This window comes from Bombus fervidus, chromosome 10 (assembly GCF_041682495.2).
Source record: "Bombus fervidus isolate BK054 chromosome 10, iyBomFerv1, whole genome shotgun sequence".
Classification (NCBI taxonomy): domain Eukaryota; kingdom Metazoa; phylum Arthropoda; class Insecta; order Hymenoptera; family Apidae; genus Bombus; species Bombus fervidus.
In genome coordinates this window covers 13,672,379-13,694,430 of record NC_091526.1, presented here as the reverse complement: position 1 = coordinate 13,694,430, position 22,052 = coordinate 13,672,379, and the positions used below count along the sequence as shown (strand labels likewise).

The 22,052-nt window shown below is 39.2% G+C and overlaps 1 protein-coding gene across 9 annotated transcripts in view; it reads right to left on the bottom strand.

Moving 5' to 3' along the window:
* The window catches only part of Rhea (Talin_middle and talin-RS domain-containing protein rhea), a 157,235-nt gene that overhangs the window by 127,269 nt on the left and 7,914 nt on the right, over nt 1-22,052 (bottom strand). For 3 of the 9 annotated variants that reach the window (XR_011800807.1, XR_011800813.1, XM_072011346.1), the window contains exons 1-2: nt 20,688-20,835; nt 10,470-10,571 (exon numbers count right to left, since the gene is read on the bottom strand). The gene's annotated coding sequence lies outside the window, so the exon portion shown is untranslated. Of the gene's footprint in view, nt 1-2,402; nt 2,846-4,675; nt 4,805-10,469; nt 10,572-20,687; nt 20,837-22,052 lie in introns of those variants that run through there. The other 6 variants (XR_011800809.1, XR_011800808.1, XM_072011347.1 and 3 more) reach the window with 5 other exon arrangements.

The following is a 22,052-nucleotide window of genomic DNA, read 5'->3' as shown; positions in this document are numbered from 1 at the left end:
CACACACACACACTATCGTGAAAAACCACCTGGAAATTCTGGCACGTTCGCTAAAACGATGGAAAAGGAAAAAAAGAGAGAGAGAGAGAGAGAGAGAGCGGAGGGTTAAAAGAGCAATTCGATCTCTATCGGGCGGATCTTTGTAATATTCGATTCAATTCCACGCGTCCCGCGATGACAACCGCCTGTTAAATATAATCATCGTTCGATTCGTGTACGTCACTCGCGTATTTATCGCTGTCATCGTCCTAACGAAGTCTCGATCAACGATCGACTTGAATAAAGCGGACGATCGAAAAACGGGGAACTCTTTGCAAGGCACGCAAATGGAAAGATTGTCTCGTTCTGTGTTAAATTACAACGCGCGTTTCTTCCAATGGAGAACCGATTATTTACGAGTCTGATAACCCGGAACAAACATTCGCTGAGATCGTTTCGATATCGTGCCGGAAACGTTTATAGAATATGTTTGCGTAATTAGTAAGCAAATCTATTCGGTCGATTCTAATCAAACGGTAGACTACGTTTGATGATAATAATACGTAATAACTTACATTTGGGGTAATTATATAGAAGAGGGTACTGCTCGCCCATTCCAATGATTTTCAAATATATTTTCAAAAACAACTTTTCTTCTATACGTATAACCGCGACTCGGCTTTAGTTTCCCAGATATTCGTAATTTTGCTACTTTTTATCTTAATGTGAGTTAGCTTCGGATTACCTTTATGTACGGACATGATGATATTATACGTATGCGTATGTATATTCGTAGCTCTTGCATAGCTAAGCTGAGTTCCTTTCTTATCTCCCTGTGGTTCCAAATCGAAAGATGAGACGTATGAACCCATCGCAACATCAACATACCTATAATATCATTCGTAGATAAACCTAATCCAACCTAATCTACACCAAGATAAAGAATAGCAAAAGTAGGTATTTTTACGAATATCTTCGATACCTTGAAGAATGTTGAACTTAACGACACATCCGAAGATCATTAATATCTCTTCTATATAATTATGTACCCAAATTTTAATCCACTACCTTGGACTCTATCGAGTATCACATATTCATCTTTTAAATTTCATCTATGCATTCAAGTGAGAGTAAGTAAGTGTAACTGGGATAGGCTTTGAATATAGCAAAAAAGAAGTAAAATAGTAAAACAAGATCTGAAATATAATCGACGCCTTAACTTTCGTTACAAACGGCATACATACGTATTTCAAAATAACTTAATGTTGTTGTATAGATGTAATTAAGAAATATAATTATGTAATCTAGAAAAAGTGCAAAAATCTAAATGCTTTACGAGATGTTGCAACTACGGAACTTTCGTTATCTATCTTTTTTCACAATGTTCTTCCGCAAGATTGAATACGTTTCGTACCATGTGACCAGCACGAACTATGACTATGCGTCTTCGTATACAAGTATGACGAACAATGAACGATGCAACAAACAGTACTTCAACACATTTGGTATCGTACCATCCATCGACTTCGGTCTTTCTAATTCCTCTATCTTCGACGTATTCTAATAATATCGTGTATTTTATTGGATTAACGTGTTTTTAAAAGAAATAATAAAATATTTCATTTGTAAAAAGATCTGATAATCGATGTCCCGCTTTTTATCTCCGTCTTTCTTTTAAAAAGAAAAGAAAAGTTGGGAAGAAGAATTTGAAACATCGGATGATAAAGGCAATCGATTTATGCAAAAAGTGGCATGGTTCTGTTAGAGCGAATGCAATTGCACTTTGCAGCTGCACCGCTGGACTAGTGAAAAAAGTACGATTATAGAAAGTTAGACCTCGTTAAACCATTCAACTTTTTTTTGCCGTCACTTTTTCCTATTTTCAACTGAAAAAGAGATATGGCCTGTTCCAGTTACGAATTGCAAATAGAAAGCTTATCGTTCGATCGAGGTTCCCATTAATAAATCACTCAACGGATAATAAAGACGTACCTCGAAACAATTATCATTAATCTATGATGATAATGTATCCATGATGTAAGATTCTCTTAAATTCCTGTATCGTAATTCAACTATTTTATTATAATATAGTGATATATCGTGCTAAACTAGTAAGTAAAGTATTTTATTCCTTCATGAATAGAAATTACACGCGATATATTTAGGCTACCTCGTAAAGGGTTCACGTATACTCGAGATTCTCGTTTAACCTCTTAATGTCCGAATCTATTTACTCTAATCGCGGGTTATTTCGTATACATGATAATACATGGCGTGATATAAGTACAAGAAAGTACGAGAAATATCAAAATGTAAAAATTAATTTACTGCAAGAATAAATTTGTTGAATCAAGCTTAAAAATAAATCCAAAGAAAAGCAAGTAGATAGAAGTAAGTGAAAGCTTGGGAAAATTCCAACTAACCTGTATGTATATTGTTATACAACACTCACGAAACTGGTGTTCGAAAGATGTCCATATTGGCACGAACTTTCCCACAAAAATATCACGTTGAATTTCAAAAATGATGTTCCAATATCATCCTCGAAATAAATGCAACGCTAGCTAAATAAACGTGAGCAATAGAGAAGCCAGAAGCCTCCCTGTATGCAAGATCCAACATCGGTCGCACCATCTGCCCCATCACACGCGGCTGTAAACACCCTCGAAGCATTGCGTCGTCGACTCGCTTTCGAACGCAGACAACAACGCGCTACGTATTTCGTCACTCGGTCGCGTCAAAGTCGAGGATCCATCCGAAGCGAAAAGCGTTCACAAAACCAGGCACAACGTTTCAACGTCGACGATCGACCGACGAATGAACGAGTCATCGCGAACCACCGGCCAAATCGAACGAACCGATTAAAAGACAGGCGCGTGGTCCGAATTGTTCGATGGAATCACGAGCAGAGCTAACACGTTGTGCCGTTAGACCGGCGATCGGGAACCGAATGCGTCGCGGTCTCGGCTGGGACTCGAATGCGACCGAGAGGATTGTTGGGAAACCACCCCTCGAGCCATAGGAGAGGGGGATAGGGACGAGGGGAAGTAAATAAGGCTTGGGTGGGGGAAAGGAGACGACAGGAGGGTGCTAGTGAATTCACACCGGGGATGCTCGGAGCTTCTGCGCACTATTGCCCCAGTAACACACCCCCGTAAACCAGCCGTGGAAAATTCGAACAACGTGCGAGCTGGAACAAATTCTCTGTTTTCGTCGAGCACTCGTGAGAAGCAGAGATAGGAAGTGGTCGTTTCTGCGGTATGGAAACGGTCAGTTAGAGTCTTCAGAAGGCTAGATTCTGGGCTAGTTCGGTCGAACCCGGGGTATTTGGTGCGTTGATGAGCTTGTTTCAAGGAAAACGAACAAAGTACGACGGATATATTGGGAAATACTTAAATATTCTTTGACATTAGTACGGTACCGTTCAGAGAGATAGATATTTCTATAAAATTTCCTGTGGAAATCTTTGTTATTCTCTATTAAAAATATCGACTAAGCGGTAAAATTTGGTACTTAAGTTGCGTTCGAAATAACATACAGAAACTTAGAAAATTAAACGATAGAAACTTTGGTACCATTGAATTAGACAAATCTTGTATTATAACGTTAATATTAAACCTTATATCGCAAATAGATCGATCATAGAGTAATCATCGAGTTAATGCGTTATCACGGTTAATAACTACCCCGTGAACCCCAAATTCTAGCGACTTATACTTTTCAACCCCCTAGGTTGCCACGTGAAACACAATACGTGGCATAATTGCGATTCGCCAAGCCACTAATTGGTCACAAAAGCATGGGGTTCGGTTGACAGGAAACCCACTATTTAGATTTATCCGGAAGAACGATTTAATTGTGGCCTAAAAAATATACTCTTGCAAACCCCTCTATTCTGACCATTACCACCCCCTCCCTGTTCGACGACTTCGACGAAGGGAGGAAAGTTGACCCTCGCATTATACTATCTGATTTCGAGACCTTCGAGATCGTCTGTTGCGATTCATCCCTCCCGATAATTGAGTCTCCTATCTTGATTGTTTCACGGCAATCAATTGCTTTGTTCGGATGAAAGAGTCTCGTTTGTTCGCTTGTCCAGGAAACTTATCATTTTTTTCTTCCCGGTTTTTTTTATAATATCACGAACGAATAAACTTTGCTAAGATTATTCGAGACAGAGATAAGTTTCGCGGAATTTCCGATCGATTCCGCGACTATCGTACATATAATAAAACTTTTAACACATTTCTAAAATTGTCTTGTTCGTTCTAATGCAGTCTTTGCATGCGTAAATATCTTTTCAACTAAAATTGGCGCACTTTTTTAATATCACCAAACAGATGCAGAAAAATTTCCTGACTAACGTTTCCATTCGAATACCTGTCACGACATTTCTCCAACGTAGAAATCTTTATCAAACTTTTGAAGAATCGATTTCAAATTTTTCAATCGGAATATCGCTAATGAGTAAAGCTTGTTACTCGATTAACAAGCCCGATAAGCCAATATTCATAGCAACAGAAAATTCATATTTGAAACAGAATGAAAGTTCGGTGAAGCAACATTTATCCTAGATTTAACAGAACTAACCAACGCACAGAAAAGAGATCAAGCGAAATAAAATTACCAATATTACCATAAGATACGTACTACAAAATATCAACAACACGTGTACACGCATGCGATTTTTACTCACCGGTCGAAACTCATGTTGCACTCGTTCGTCTCGATTTCCATTTGGATTACAGAGTTTCTTCCGTTTGTCGCTGGATTTTCGTACGAAACGGCACAAAGCAGTTCAAAAAACTTCAGAAATTTCTTTCTCACCGTTTTGCTCCTTCTTTGCGACGATTGTATCGGTGTGTATGTGTAAGAGCGCGTGTTTGACACTAGTTTCAATTTCGCAATAAAAAGAACAAAGAGAGAGAGAGAGAGAGAAGTTTCGTGAAGTTCGAAAGGCACAGGAGAGGACGGACGAGGTTTTCGTCGAAATTTCGTTAAAAATCCGAGGGAGAATAGGGGAGGAGAATGTCGGGATAGGGATAAAGTTTCAATGACCCTTAAACTCGAATTAAGGCAACTGGTTCGCGCACAACGGGCACGAAGCCAATTCGTAAAAGTAAGCTCGAAAGGTGAAACGAAATTTTTCGATCGAAACTCTGCGAACGGTGAGTTCGACCGGTTAAAAAGATCACAGTTTCGGTAAGGCTCTGACCAGTCGAGATAGTCATCTGTACGAGTCACGAGAGTAGCGTGGACGGCCTTTTCCACAAAAAGAAAGAAGAAAAGAACAAGGTGAAATGAAAGCGTTAGCTTATTGTCACCAGGTCGAATTTGGACGGCACTTTAAGGCACGGGAGATGTTTTCCTGTCGCGACAGCCCTACGATTACCGATTACAAGCAATACCGACGTAAATTATTTTCGAAATAAACGTTGAGTAAACGTGGGCAAACTTCCTCGAACGAAGTTACGTTTCTCTGTGTTTGAAAACGAGGAAACGATTCTTTCGAAATTTATGATTTCCAAGATTCGGAAAAATAAGAAGATAAACATTTGAGAGAAGTTCTATTTCTCTGGGATAAAAATATAATACGTATTATACGCAGTTGAAGTAATCGAAGTCAGAATTATCAAACGTAAAAAGGGTTCAGAAGAAATAAAAAATTTGTTACCTCGAAAAATGTGAAGTACCCAGGACAGAGGCAAATCTCGAAAGAAGCCTCCAAATTTCCAAACCAAAGACACTGAATCGACACCCAAGTTGCGAACGATGAAAGAAAATTTGAAAAATACTCGGAGAGGAAAGAACTTATCTTAAATCGTAACAAAATCAAAAATCAAGTCGTCCCCGAAGAAAATTGGAAAACTAGCGACGAAAACAAACCAAACGACGCGTCGACGGATGATTTTAACAGAGTCAACGGGGACCTTCGACCGAGGATAAACAAATTCCCGTAACGAAAGAAGGAAAGAAAGGATGAGAAACGAACAAATATAGAAGAGCAAAGGAAAACGAACGGAGGAAACAAGGAGATAATAGGAGAAACGAATTTGAAATTGAAACTGAAGAGACCGAGAGAGAAGTTTGGTACTCGTGATGTTGAGGGGTAATGCAAGGACGAGGACTAGGACGAGAACAAGGATGTTACCCCGACGGCTGTCGCCAAAGAAGTGATAGGTCTGCGGCCTTGCGCGCGGTACCCAAACCAAAGACACCACCAGAGAGGATGCACATGCGCCGATAGAACGACGTTGACTCAACACGGCGATTGGTCGACATCGATGGTGGTAGTTTTCCTTCTACCCCCACTGAGTTTGAGTCGCATCCAGCGATCCAGCCACCCCTCTTGGGCATCGTCGCGCACGCATACATACGCGCCAGAAAGAACAACGCTTTTGTTGAAATTTCAGTTAACAATATCTAGCTATCTTTCGCCACGATCTTCTTCATATTTTTTTTTTTTTTTTTTTTTTTTTTAACTTCGAGCTGATCAGCTGGTATGAAAATTTGTCTTGATTTTTGGTAATTTAAACGAAGTTGTCGAGTAACATTTTTTGAAAAATGTATCAAAGAATCATCTCGCGGTACCGTTTTCTTCGTCTTTTTGTCTTGACTATGAGACGATGGAAGTTTTCCTTGGGCTTTGATAATTAAAGAAAGTTCCAGCTTCTCCTCTTTTGATACGACGAATAATATAAATTTTGGGAGAACGATACAAGCTCGATTATGATGATTGTTTCGATATGAAAAATAAGTGTGACTAACCCAAAGCTATTTCATTAATGAAAACTCCGTGAACTGTTTCTGTATGTAAACCCTGTAAGTAAAATCCAAAAAGAATCTAATATTCCGGAGAGGGGGAGAAACAGCGTGCAATCTTTCGCTTTGGATAGGGCCAATTCGTTCGATTAACCTCTTGTCAAAGGAAGACGAGCTTTGAGATTCCCGGATCAGTCGAAAATTTTCATAACGATTTTGGTAATTTTCTTGGGGCCGAATTTAAACAAGCAAGCGTACAAAAGGTTGGACGAGGATCGAGCTATAACAGACGAGGGGGTGCAAAGGGATGGTAATGCGAGTTCGCAGGAGGGAGGTCAGCCATCGAGGGGCAGGAGAGTGTCACTCGGGAGCACGACGTGTAAGAGAATGGTCACCATCCCGGGGGGTGAATTGAGATGTACAGGCAATTTATGCAGCGGCACTTTCGTTCGAACGTCAGCTAGCTGACCATGAATGCTTGCAAAACAGTACGGGGATGATAACACCTTGCATCCTTCGCAAGCAAGGACAGGATCTTCCTTTCGTCAACGATCGACATTTTGCTCCTTACTTTCCTTAACTCCCCGACTCAAGTAAGTAATAAATTGATAAATTAAATTATTAAATTATTAAACTAAATTATCGTTTGTCTTTGTCAACGTACCGTCAGCGAGATATCTCGTGTTATATATCTCAAAGGTATACGATAACAGCAAAATCGATTGTAACTTTATTTCGATAATTTTAAGGAGGAAATTGTCGAAATGCTGCTGTTCCATGAATGTTCTGTTATCCATTAAGCGGTTGAGGCGAAATTCAACGAAATGTCACGGTACAAGGGATGATTCACCCTTCTAGGGCCAAAAATGGATTAGTTCCAGAGAAGTAGAGAAGATCGAAGCGTGAAGCAGTATAATATTGTGCGCGAATGCAGTAAAGGCTGTTTTATTTCTTTCTCGCGATACACGATTCAATCATCTCGGAGTTACTACAAACTACGAATCTTCCATGCAAATAATATTTATAAAATTTAAGCAAAAGCCCGGGTTATTAGCGGACCTAGAATTAAGTAGAAACTTGAATTTCCTTCGAACGACAGCGTCAGAGATTCGAAGAGAACGAGGGGAAACTACCAGGTTTCGCTATCGAAACACGTTTAAGGGAGCCGCAAGGTGGTCCGAAACAATTGTGAAACACGACGAGGGTGGATACGATTTACTCTGTTAAACGTAGGAGCAAGTGGATAAGAGGAAGGAAGATAGGAAAAAGGTAGAGCGGGAACACGTGGGGTGGTTTTCTTCAGGGACAAAGCTAAGAACCTCGCTGAGAGTATCCCTTTTTCACGGTTTTTGTTCACTCCTTCCGCGTCTCTCTTATTTTCTCGATTGGACTGTCCCTCTCTCGGAGCCATCAAGCCTTATCGTGGTAGCGTCAATCACTCTCTTCGTATACGGTCGAACTTATCGTTCGATTAATCGCACTGACAATGCGCCTGTCGATCCAACTTACCGCCCGCCCTAAATCCATATGGCCCCGACTTCTGATGCAAAATTTTGTTCCCGAAAGTGCCGCTTCGTCCAAGTCGATACACCATGGTCGAGCTTAGAGATACCGTTAATCGGGCAACGTGACACGGTGGCCGCACGCGCGTCAACCTTTTTAAAAGTACGTTTTCATTAAGCACGCTCGGTATCGTTCGTCTTCGATATATATGGAATATAACATTTATACATATTCTGAAACATTTCACGCTATTTTTCGAGAGACTGGGCGATATATATTTGCAACTACTACGATTTATACACTTTCTTATAAGTAGAAGATGGAACTTGCTATATTGTTTAAAGAGATTTTAGATTGAAAGATAATCCACCGTAGTTATACAAGCGATTATAGTATGAAACATTGTAAAAATTTAATGTTCCCTGCAGTTAACAAAGGTCAATGAGAATTTAACGAGGAGATAAAAAGAAAAAAAAGGGGAAGAGAAGGAAAGTAAAAAGGAAAGAGGAACGCGGCAGCTCGAGGTTACGTAAACTCGCCATCTCAACTTCCAGCCGGTCGTCAGCAAAACCGGAAGTGCTGTATGGATCAGACTTGGCGCGCTGGTTGTTTGTTAGTAGACGACTTTGTACAACAGTTCGTATCGTCGGCGCCAAAATGTCTGGACCATTACCATTGGCTGCTTGTTTAACCTCACCGAGATACGCGTATTCTGAACGGTGTCCTCGTGCATCATGATAAATCAATGTGTCGAATCGCGTTCTTGCCAACAGCCAAATTAGCCGCCTCAAAAACTCAAATTTTTTTTTATTTCTGCGCTACGCTCGCTTCCGAGTGAATGCGATTATTCTGTTTCTATTAAATATCGTTTAAATATCTTACTTAGGCAGATGAAAAAATATAAAACGCGGAAGCGATAATTGGATGTCCGACATCTGCTCGATATTAAGAATCTTAACTCTTCGTAGGCGATCTGTGTCGCTGGTCACGGTCAATTCGTATCGGTAATCGTTCTAAACTCCGTAAACATCGAATACAAATAATACAAATTATTCGACAACGATACGCGATTACTGCTGTCATAAAAATTCATGTTCGACAAGATACGCTGATACGATATATTTTCCGATGTATCTTTCGGGTAATAAACTATACAATTTATGATCGAAGTCCTAAAACGACGCCAATAGCGATACGAAATAGTAAACAAATTCAACGCACGCTAAACACCGTTGGCGTGCAAAGCACGACAGATGCGTAGATAGATCAACCACCACGAAACAGAGAATATAGATACTTTAACGAGATACGAGCGAAATCAGTCGGCAGAGATCTTCGACTTTTGGCGCCGTTCGCAACGGTTCGTTTAGCACTCTATACTTGATTTATGAAAGATACTATATGGGAAATTCGACTGTATCGACGTATTGCGTCATAGCACTAGATTCACTTTTCACGGACGTTGTTCGTACAAATTTCCAAATAATTCTAAGAACAAGAGACGCCAACTTTCGCTTCTAACCCTTCGAGCCAAAAATTTCAACCTTCCCTCAAGAATTTAATTTCGCGAAACTCGTCCATGCTCTACCTGAACTTCATCCTCGTCTCCACGCCCCGTATCCACTACGATCCACCAGCTGAATTTTTGTCCGTTTCAAAAAAGTTTCAAGCTTACCAAACATATACGAAATCTTTTTACGAATAAAAAGTCATTGTCTTCTCTTAATAAACTTAATATTACCGAAAGAATGTACCGATTCAGATCCGTGTCGTATATAAAACCACGGAATCAGCCTCCAACCGATTCGCTGGAAAAGGTGCGTGTGACCCGAAGAACCCTCGTTCATCATGCCGGATGCCTATTCAAATTTTATGGGCCATATTTGTCGCAATTAAGTATCGCGTTTTCGGGCTTATGGGCCAGAAGTATTCCATATTGGTTGCAGGAAGGATCGTTCGGCCGGCTGTCTCGCGGAATAGAGATAAATTCGTGGACTTGACGCGAGGGCAGGGTCCTCAGGGGTGAGTTTATGGGATGCCGCGGGGGTAGTAGACACTTTCACGATTCGCCTGACTCATAGTCGACCGAGAGGGACGAAGAAAGTCGGAGAAGAGGCCGCAGAAGCGTGTAAAGCTTTACGAGGATCTCGACGAGAAAGCGAACCGGCCACCGAGCAAACGTGATTTGCAAATCGGAACTGACTGCTCGAATCGTTGGTACTTACAGTTTAAAATCGTTTCTCTCTTACGTCGCGGAATACTTCGTTCCTCCTGTGTGCGTGTGTGTCTACAACTCTTGCAGCTTCTTTCTCAGGCACTTCTGAAAACTAATCAAAGTAAACCAATTACTTTTTATCTCTTTACATTATCGTACTTTGTTGCGATTTAGTATTCGATCGATTAAAATATTTCATTCGAGATAGAACAAAGTAGAAGGAAAAGTAGGAACTTGGACAAAATGCCATCGTGCCATCGAACGCAAAGTCACAGGTATGAATATCTAAAACTAAATCCTGTCGCTCTTACTTCGAGTGATCGATCTATCGTGTGATTCGTCGGATTTGAAATTCAAAGCCGGCGCGCGGCGTGAGACGCGCGAAAAACGCGGCCACAATTTGAATAACAGATACAGAAGCACTGAATTATTCTTGGCCAGAACAAAGGGAAGAAACGGCCGGAAAGAAATCATATCGATAACTCCGTCGTGCAACGCATCGAGCGAGTATTAACTTCTTCGAGAGGAAAGGCGGAAGATGGAGGGTGGAGGGAAGGGGAAAATTTTCTTCCAGAGGTAGAACAGGTGCAGCCGGGACTCTTCTGACACGCGACAGAGAAGGAAAAAGAAAGAAGGAAAAAGTACGTTGGCCGAGAGGGTTTACGGATCGGCTGAAATGTCGGAGGACCAGGAGAACTCTATTTTCGCGAGACAACAGGCAAGACGGCGCCGACGAGATTTTCGCAAAATTCAGCATCCCCGAGAACAAACATCGAACTCGAAGACGACAATTAACGGACGAAGCTTGTACAAAGACAAGATGACGAGAGAAAAAGTAGATATTCTATAAAACGAAAGAAGAATCGTCGAACGTTTGGAAGACTTTACGAGTTAGCCATTAACCCTTCGCTACAGATTTCCCTATCTTTGTCATTACCACTTTGTCAGACGCACAATCCTTCGGCTTACTCGATAATATTATTTATAAAATCACCGTTACGATACATAAAGATCGATTTGATACGATTATTAATCATCGGGATAACCGTAGAGAAAGAAATAAACAAAAAGCGATATGAAAGAAGCACAGATGAACGAAAAGAGAGGACGGTTCGAGAGAGAGAGAAAAAAAGGCAAGAGAAGAGATGCAAAGGGAATGGAGAACGCTAGAACGAGGAAGAGTAGGGAAGATAGGAGTTGTAGAGAATCGAGGGAGGTGGGTGCTGGCGGCGTTATGGCGGGCGCCGGGGGTGGCGCCGCGACGCTTTGGCGCCTCCAACGCCGAGACGCTCCGGTGATGTTGGCTCCATATACCTACACATTTCAACCCCCGATGTCGCACCCTCCCATGATATTCACGTACACGTAACTACGTGGCCGCAATGACAGTCGGGGATTCTATTTCTCGCATGTACAGGTGCATTTTTTTACCTCTCTCTTGGCCCTTCTCTTTCACCTTCGCCCCTTCTCTCTTTGTCTTTTTTTCTCTGCCTACCTTTACTGTCCCGTACTGTACGTTCGCGAGCGTCGAGAGACTCGTCGCAAGGTCCGAGAGAAACACCGAGGATAGAGATGGAATAAATTCTGGATTTTATAACCCGGAAGGCCAGCTTCGGCGTCAAGGTCCTCGATGGACCGCGGGGTGTGGCAGCTGTGCAAAGTTCTTGCACGATCAGTTTCAGGATAGCCTGTTTCACGTGGTAATTTAGTATTTATCGAGTTAGCGCGTGTACAATATTTTTCCGAAATTTAAATTTGGCAAGGCAATGCCACCCATCGAATTAATTTTACAAGAACATCGGAAAAAATACGTTTTCGTAATCGATAAGGACGCTTTCCCTCTCATCGGAATATATCCACTGACAAATAGATATATTCGATAATGAAAATGATATATTATTATTCGATGTAATCGATTATATGCCTTATTAATATATTTCTCGACCTTTATCTTCACCCGACGACATCGATCGTAATTAACAAGATTTTGGACGAAGACACGACGATCCCTAGCCCCATGAACCGTGTAATTTTTCAGCCTCGATTGCTTACGACACCGATTATTTGCAATAATTTACTCGAGGCCACTTATTCATCGATAAACTTCGCTTTCGATAGTGTTTATCGCCGGTAGCGCTGCAATTTCCACGTGTAACGAGCAAGTCTGTCGAAAAGCGGAGACAACAATGCGCGGTCGATGGAATGATCGAGCCGAACAATATGTAATAAAGGGCCTCTTGGGCCGTCGTAAAAAAGGACGCGAGAGATAACTAATAAAGCCACGGCTCATAACGGGTAATCTTATAACGGGCTTGTTGCACACGTAGCTACGTTACGAGAGAGAATCTAACCGGCTGTAAATCCGATCAATCGGCACGCGCCTCGTACCATCGACCCTCTCTCGTCACCCTCTCGTCATCCCGTTCCCGAATGTCTTGCGCATTTCCGCAAAATTTTGCGATTAATGGCTTGCCTGCCTTTCACAACCGATCAATAGACGATCTCTCGATAGACTGCAATTTCGTTGTCGATTCTGCTCTCTGATCTCGATGGTCTCGGCCGGTTAAAATTGATTTAGGATTCTAATCCATGCGATTTTCGAACGTTCGACGACTCTCAAAGAAGATACGAGCGAATTTGTGGAAAACGACGGCTGTCTAATGGTAAGCTGGATAAGTGAGCAATAGACAATCGAACGTTGAATCGCATGCCTGCATTAACTTCTGATACAGTCTAATATAGTTGCTTCTTACGTTACTTGCGACTTAAGTTTAATTTTTTGGCGGAAATTTCGAAGTAGATTTTGTCATTTTCTCTTCCGATCCAATCAGATCTAAACAGAGAACATTTTTCGAGCGCTTTCGCGAAAAAGGAGCAAAATGGAACAGTTTCGAAAAGATCGTCGACGCTAAAAGCCAGTTACTTGTGCGTAGGATCGGAACGTCGGCTGAAATGTTCCACCCTGATCTTACGGAGCACGGTAAAATCGTCTAATAAGTTGAGTAAACATCGAATCATTGTTATTTTTATGTGTAGCACACGGACCTCCATTGAATCGATGACAACGGAGTGAAAGGTACTTTGAGCCGAATGTACGGATAATCCATTAGACGCGTTGTAACCTAAAACTGCGCAAACAAGGGTGATCTTGGATTAAATGTGACGCCCGGATGGATCGTGGGGATGAACATACCGCTAAGAAAATGAAAATAAGTCGCGGCTAAACAGGTGAGCGACGATGACAATGGACAAATATCACGAACTAGCAATTTCGATAACCAACAAGGCCATTTGGTAAAGTTTCTTGCGTATCACGCAAGCGTACGTCAAGTATCTGTATAATAATTATTACCGCAACGTGATAACTGAAAATAGAAATGATATTTTTATTCTTAAAGAGACGGAACGGAAGAAGAAGAATATTGTTTTGCATAAAAGTATATATATATATACTTTCATGGTAAAAGAAGCAAACAAAGTTCTATAGTTACAGGGGTTGAATATCAAATAAGCGAAAGTATATCTTTACATTTTAGATACCGATTAGACGTAAAATCCATCGCTGAGGCGCTTACATTTTTCTTTGAATCGATTTACATGCACAGCAAATGCGTTTCTCGGTACGATCGAAAAAGCAATTAGCCGAGACACTTTATTTTGCGTTCTATTTAATTTCTATAGCTGCTGGTTTAACGAAATCTGCGCGTATACGCATTAATTAAAACGTCAAATCTTCCTGCATCGCTCCGATGAATATCTCCGTGTATAATATAACAAGTTAGAAATAATTGTACGAGTATGTCCAAATTATACGATACACGCAAGTTTCGATCGTTGGCTTTGTCACAGAAAAACGAGCCTTACCTTATCATGAAAGGTCCAGTCCGTAATTTGCGTAACCATACGAATAAGAAATGAGAAAAATCGAAAGCAGACACGAGCATACCTGACGACAACGACTTTATGAAATAAAAGTAAAGCGACGGTATAACGGCAGAGGAATCTGCGATTCATTTCTATTCATTTTCCTATTCACGTTCGTAAAGAGCAATTTTCACATGTATACTTACTACACGAGTCTTTGTACCTAAATATTAAATACTAAATACTATAGTTATTTATAATAAATACATTAAACATTATATATACGTTGTACAATAAACATTATACGATTATCTACTTTCTCCACAGCGTGATAGATAGCAAGAAATTCGCTTTCCACAATCTTATCGAAATATCACCGTTGCCTTCTGAACATCAGGAAATCCTTCTTGATGACAACATTGTCTACGGACAACGATGCACTTTTATTCCCAAGAAGGCAATTTAATGGAACAATCGTCCCCTTTTAAATAAATTCCTTAGCAGTCCGTGTAATGTCGCAGAAAAAGTAACGAGGCATACCGTTGTCTCGGCGTGCATCGTGCAAGATCGTGCATTCGTGACAAACAGTGTCTCTCAAACAACGTGTCGTCGAATCGAAATCGATTCATCGATCTTCCCGCAATTCTTTTTTTCTTTTTAAATAACCATTATTCCTGTTACTCTTCTTAACACCAAGATATCGAGATACTATTATTATTGTTATCAGCATCGCTGATATACTATACATATAAACTAGCGACGTAACCTGTTAATGAGGATTAAATGTAACAAGGCGTATAATTGGTTCCGAGAGTCCACTTCGTCTCAATGTGGTTCACCAATCGCCATAATGATCCCGTAACGAAGTCGTTTGTTTCCTTCGAGGGAAACGGAGCCACGGAATAGGAACGAATCTGACGGGGGAAATATACGAATATTAAATAAATGACCGTGAAATTACATGATCATCCAAAATTACGCAGACCTTTCACACAGATAATACGAAAATGTTTGACGATACGCGTCAATGCTGAATAGTGCCATGTATATCATTTGAATAATATTAGATTCATATAAACACGTGAACCAGGGGTTATCAACGTTGAAACATTTTGATTTCTATCCACCGACGATATCCTATGAAATTTTTAATGTTTCTTTGATGTTCTACGCATCTTTCTCTATTCTTTTCCATTCTTGTTTCAACGTTTTGTTTCCTCTAACTATTTCCCCCTAATTATTTAATCGTAATAACACAGGAATAAATAGTAAATAAGTTGCAACGACAGAGAACAAAACGCATCAAGCTCGAATAAAAGAATGCAAATGGAATGTGTAGTGTAATATTATTATAATAACAAGAACAACGATAACGATGACGATAACGATAACGTGATGTAACGACGAAACAAGATAACAATGGCAGAGCATATGAAACGTCCGAACGCAAAACGTTTACACCGGAGATCAAAATAGACATTTATCTTTCGTTTTTAAAAGAATTATGTTCCAATTTGTATGTTTCGTTTAGGAAAATATCTGTTCTTGTGAAATATTTATGCAAACAAATGTTAACAAGTGAACAGATATTTTAGAATCTGTATAATAAAAGTTCCATGGACACAAGCTGTATTAGAACGTGTATTAAACAAGATCACGTACGATAGATAAAAGTACCAAACGGACGAAGTACTAGTTTTATACATAACGATATAATAACATATTATTCACGTGTTTATCGAATAGAAGATATGAAAATCATAAAAGATGAAAATTATAAACTGAAATACAATAGCAATCCTGTAACATAGGGTCCGGTCAGATAACATGTAAAAGCCGGCACGACGTGATTCCCTTCGAGAAAAATAAATTTGAATATTTATCGTACGCAGGTATCGCGCCAATTCTTAACTAAACACGTTCGAACTTTATTTTCGAAAAACGAAACCTTAAACGGAAAAATAGCGGCTTATATTTCATACAAAAATAATAATTACTTATATCACGATTTTCGTATCTTTTATTCAATAAACATACGAATAGTATATTACATTAGTACAATACTTGTATATAACACAAATAAACATTGAACTGTGAATTGTCTACGTAAATTACATATTCGAAATATCAATGTGACTGTAATAATTATTTAATACCGCTTCGTAGTACTATTCATCGAATAGTATTCAATGTTTGTTACTATAACAGAGAACTTTTTAAATCTCCATAAACGAAATACCTGTTCCTCTTATGGAAACACTTTTAGTTCTACATTTTACACGTTCTGTTCAAAGTAAAACTTATTTTCAAGAACTTTCCTTTGTCTCTTCTCATTGGAACTTCGAACGTGACAACGTGTTCTAAAAGAAGTTGTACAATCCATGTTTTAAATAGAAGCTATTACAATTCTTCCATAACTCTGTTTCGATCGCTGATTTATGTTATTACAAATGACACGTTCCAAGTTATTCGGACGCGTAACTTGTATCTGCCGAGTATCGCATTTCGGCTTAATCTCAACCAGTCGATGACAAAATCGATTTCACGCGATTACCCGTCATCGCTGGCTGTTGGCCGAGGCGCGTAACTCCATTATGATCTTCGCAGAAACACGTGCGCACAGCAACCCTGTAGTTACTTCGTGCACACTGCCTGTATCGCGCGCGCGTACGCATTTCGTGCACAAAGAACGCGTTATTTCGAAGCATCGCATATTCTACACGCACCGGACATACGCATGCTTCTATTTATACAGCTCGTACCGGAACTGTGTCTTCCAAACGCACAAACGTGTGTTTTGGCCGAACCAAATGTTTTGTCGCAACCGTGACGAAAATGAATCGATAATCGAAAATGAATACTCCGTTCGACAAAAGCGTAATCCCTTTACAGACGCAATTTTTGCCATACAATGATCCATCAGCTTTTATAATGAAACGTTTTAATCGGGCATTTGTTTCGAAAAGAAAAATGATACAAGCGTTCGCAAACTACGAATAGCCCTGTGCTATATACACGGATAAAAGATTAATTTCTGGCGAGAAATTCAATTTTATTCTAATTGTAGCTACAAGGATGACGATAATCGTGTATCGTCGTTGTGGTACGATAGAGTAACTTGACAAAAGCTGAATACATTTCTTTATCACAATGCTCGATGAAAATAGTGTTGCTACGATTTATATTTATGCCATTTACGTTATCTATTTCTTAGCAATGTTGGCTAAAATATTACGTACTCGATGTGTTACGAATCTACCAATTATTTCGCAGATAATTAAAACAACGGATAAGTATATTCTTCTTTAATTGCAAACATTAAATAGTTATTTCAGAATTGATTAATCTGCAAGTTTAATGTATTATACGTTACATAACAGTTGGACTAACTAGTCGTTCAATCAGCTAATACTCTCATTAATATCTACGTTAAGAAATCAACATTAACATTTTATCGAGGATATGTAGAATTTCTAATTGAAAACGAAGAATTCGAATCGAAACTATCGTATAAAAAACAGTAATAAATCAAATAAACAAGGATTCTAAAGAAATTTAAATTGCCTGTAATGATTTCGCGACTTGAAAATCGTACGAAAGCATAAAGTTAGTTTGCTCGGTTCATTCATCCGCTTTCAATGGCAAGTAAATCAATTCTACGAAATAAATCAAATGCGCGACCGTTCAGCTTACCAGAGTTATCGACAGCATGAATAATAATATCTAATTCCTGAATGGAAGCGTTTAAACATCGGTAATAATAACTGCATCGGTAATAATGCAATCTTGATTTCTACATCATCGTCCGTAGAAGAAATGATGCATCGATACTTTTATGCCTCTTAGATTGTCATTTCCATATATGTATGTACATATATTCTATCTTATTCTGACTATCTACTTTCACATACTACCGATTTATTTAGTCAAATTTGATACGCTCTATGTAACTCACAGTCCTTCGTATAATATAATACAATTCTTGGTAGTAGAAAAGTTCTGAATATTTTCTTTCGAACGTTTTAAAATTCTTTCAATGTATGTTAGACATGTGCTTGCCGTCTTCGGTACATATATTCAATTTCTATATGCAATTTTAAAAAGACGAAATTTTAAAAATGTACATCTCACAAGCGCTATTTATATAAATAACAAGTATGTCCAACAAACGCGGATATTTATGCATTTCAAATATTTAGTTATCATTAACTAATATTTAAGTAGCGAAATAAATGTTTATTGTTCATCTCTGTGTCTGTTAGAAAATCAATTACTTAAACATCCGAGGCTTAGCGATAAATGAACTTAAATAATTAGTAAATAATTTAAATCCTGCGCCTAGGGATTCCTAGCCTATAACCAACCGTGTGTATAGAAAGAACTAGAGATATAGGTAGAATTTAAAACATTTCTTAGCCGATACTGTTGACAAAGGAAGAAAGAAAAAAGGAGAATTTGAAACGAATTATAATTAAATTTGAAGAAGTTTGGGGTTACGAATGATCGGATATCGTGCAATTCATTCGAATGGCAATATCCCGAGCGATATCTCCGTTGGAAATGAGTCACGAGGGCTGTTCGAGGCCTTCCGCTTCCGCGAGGCCTTTTTATTCGCGTCGATCGGAGAATAAAGATCGTCACTTCGGATAAACTCAATGAAACCTTAAAGCCGAGTTCTCAACTGGCTCCAAGTGGATCGCGATAATTAAATTGTGAGTCTGGCTCAATTCCACGGAAATAAATCTGCGGAGGAGCATCGGTCACGCACCGCGCGAATTAAGAACTCTAAATCCGAAAGTGCACGGCAAACATAGGAAAACTGTGTGTTTCACCATCCGCTAAACCAACTTTTTTCATTCCTTTTCCTATTAAAGGCAATTTGCAATGAGAAAATGTTTCTCCTCTCATCACGCTTTCCACCGTTTAGAATTTACAGTTTCTTTTTTTTTTTAAATAAAAAAAAATCCTATTTTTTATAAATACACGCCTATATAGTTCTACAAAAATCTTAGTTTGGAAACCTGTTACTACTTTACCAACTTATTTGTATCCCATTGTTATTCTGTTTATTCCGATTGTATCGGACGACTTATCAAACATAATAACATTCCATAACGTAAAAGATTCTATTAAAAGTAAAAGAATAGGGAATTCGGTAGTTTCGGGTTATTCAGAGAATTCGCGTTAGAGTAAGACCGATGAAATGAATGCAACAGAAAAGAAAGAAGAAAGAAAAAAATAGGCACGCGTGAAAGAAGGGGAATTGCAAAGTAGTTTAATAATCGTCAAAGGCTAAAAATTAATCGAACGTCGCTACCCGATAAATCACCAATATGCTTTTAAAAAATCACTATGACCCACCCGTTAAAAGACCATAAAAAGAGCCATGACAATTTTACTTCGACGATATCCTCAAAGAATTTAAGGTCAATCGAACACTGATACGGGACGTGTTACGTATTTATTACTACACCGCCGAAGAAAGGAGACTCGATTTATATATTTCCCCCGATGGATTCGAAAAACAAAAAAATAAAAAATGACCTTAAGGGCACAATACGAAAAAGGGTATGTTATCTAATATTCCTGGAGAAAATTAGGCGGATGAAAAAAAGCGAAAAAGATCAGAAATAAAGTAAAACAAAAGACCTGGTGACATCGCGAGGAATTAAAAACCGTGGCAAATCGTCGATGCGAAGTCAGAACGAATTTTCTAGGGTCCCGAACTTGGCCAAACGCAGAAACTTAATAAAGTCTCGTGAACAGTGGTAGCAGATGGGTTTCCCTATTTAACCTCTTACAGCCTGCCTATTGATTTTCTCCGGTCCTATTGTTTTGGCACGTCGCGCATTTAACGAAACGTAAGAGAGAAACGGGAGGAACGAGAGGAGAGCATCGAGGAGAGAGTACGATACAGAGTAAAGTGTTGGCGAAATCTACTTCGATGATCGATTTACGAAACGTGAAACAAACGGCACGAGTTGATGCACAGACGCACGAGCGGAGAGGCCACGAGCTGTCAATTTGTCGCGATGTTGTGAATCATCTCTATTTCGGGAGACACCCGTTTGGTGGTCCTACCCCTTTCGTTTTTGAGGTTAGCTCGCCCGTAATCCGCCTCGACTCTCAGACGTATACGGTCATATACGGCCAAGAGGCAGGTGTATGACTTTAAGCGATTAATAAAGTAATGCGGGAGATCGCGTTTTATCGGTGTGAAAACGAGCAGGAACGATTGGAAAAGTCTAAACGAGAGCAGCACGCCCATCTGTCGGAAATCACGGAAAAATCAATAGGAACCGGCAGCATCGCCACCAGCCGTCGGTTTCGCGATATTATCCGGCTATTCGTACATTCTACTCACCGTAAAAAATATCCATAGACAGAAAAGAAGCCCTGTTTCGTTGCACAAAATCAATTTGTCACTTCGGGCACAACCACACGTCCGACAACACTCTTACGACTCCGCCGTTTCAGTTTCGAGCGTTCCTCTCGTTCAAGGTCAGTGACGGCGCGTGTCACGAAAAAATTAAGGCGCCTTGAGTACCCTTTCCGAACGAGACGACAATTGACGAACGTTTTTTTTTCTAGTTTCTTTTTTAACTGGATTACTTCGAATCAGGAATATACTCGTTATATCGTTTTAACGCATTCTAACGTATAGTTGCGGCGATATTTATAACAGTGAAATTTTAATGTCCAATATCTAATATTTGTAATTGTAATATCCGATCGAAGATTTTAATTATAAAAGGTGCAATAATTTTATGTGAGTAAATAAATAAATAAAAAGTAAATAAATAAATAAATAAAAGTGCTATTATCTTTTAGAAATCTTGTTTCGTGTATTAGGCATAGTCGGATATTAGTTAGTACGTCTATAAATACGATGAATAATACCAGTAAAGTATATCTTCTTAAGTACTATTACATTCCTATCGCTAAATCCTTAAACGTTTTATTTTTACATTCGCTCTTAAAAATTCACTTGAAAATCGTATTACCTCAAGATATCAATATTACTATATTTGTTTAGGAATTTGTTAAAAACATTTTACATTTCGTTAAAAATGTTCGTAATCAACTGTATTATGTGTTTCTTACTATCCGATTACAAAAGGATGTAGTTTAAATAAATTTGAAAATTATGCAGAAAATTTCTGATAATATTTCTGATAAAATTTCTCATAATATGATAATTATGCAGGTAATTTGCAAATCGCAAGATATTTAATTACGCGATATTCTTCGTTTCAGAAAATTTCAATAACACGATGATCGATAACAATCACGCGCGGGCCTCGCCGCGCTACGCACTTCCCTGGCTTCATCCAAATAACTAATCCAAATAAACAGACTCTCCTCTAAAAATAAAAAGAACCAATCACACGCATGACAAGAAAACACAGCGAACGATCTTCGAATGTCTCGCTTCCTGAAAAGCCGTGAAATCTAACGACATTAAGAAAACGATTTAAAAAGTTCGCTGGTTCGCTGAGAATTATCTGACAAAATGCGCGAAAAATAATAGATTTCCATGAAAACGTGTTAGGAGGTCCGTACAAGTTGTAAGTAAACTTGGAAACAAATTCAGCATCGGGTACAGAATCGAGACCGCACCAAATTTGGTCATGCCAGCCAGTCTCCATTCAGAACCGTGTACGTTTCGTAGTACGCAATGATGTAACGCGCTTTACGCTACTCCGTGTATCGTATTCCGCGAAATCGA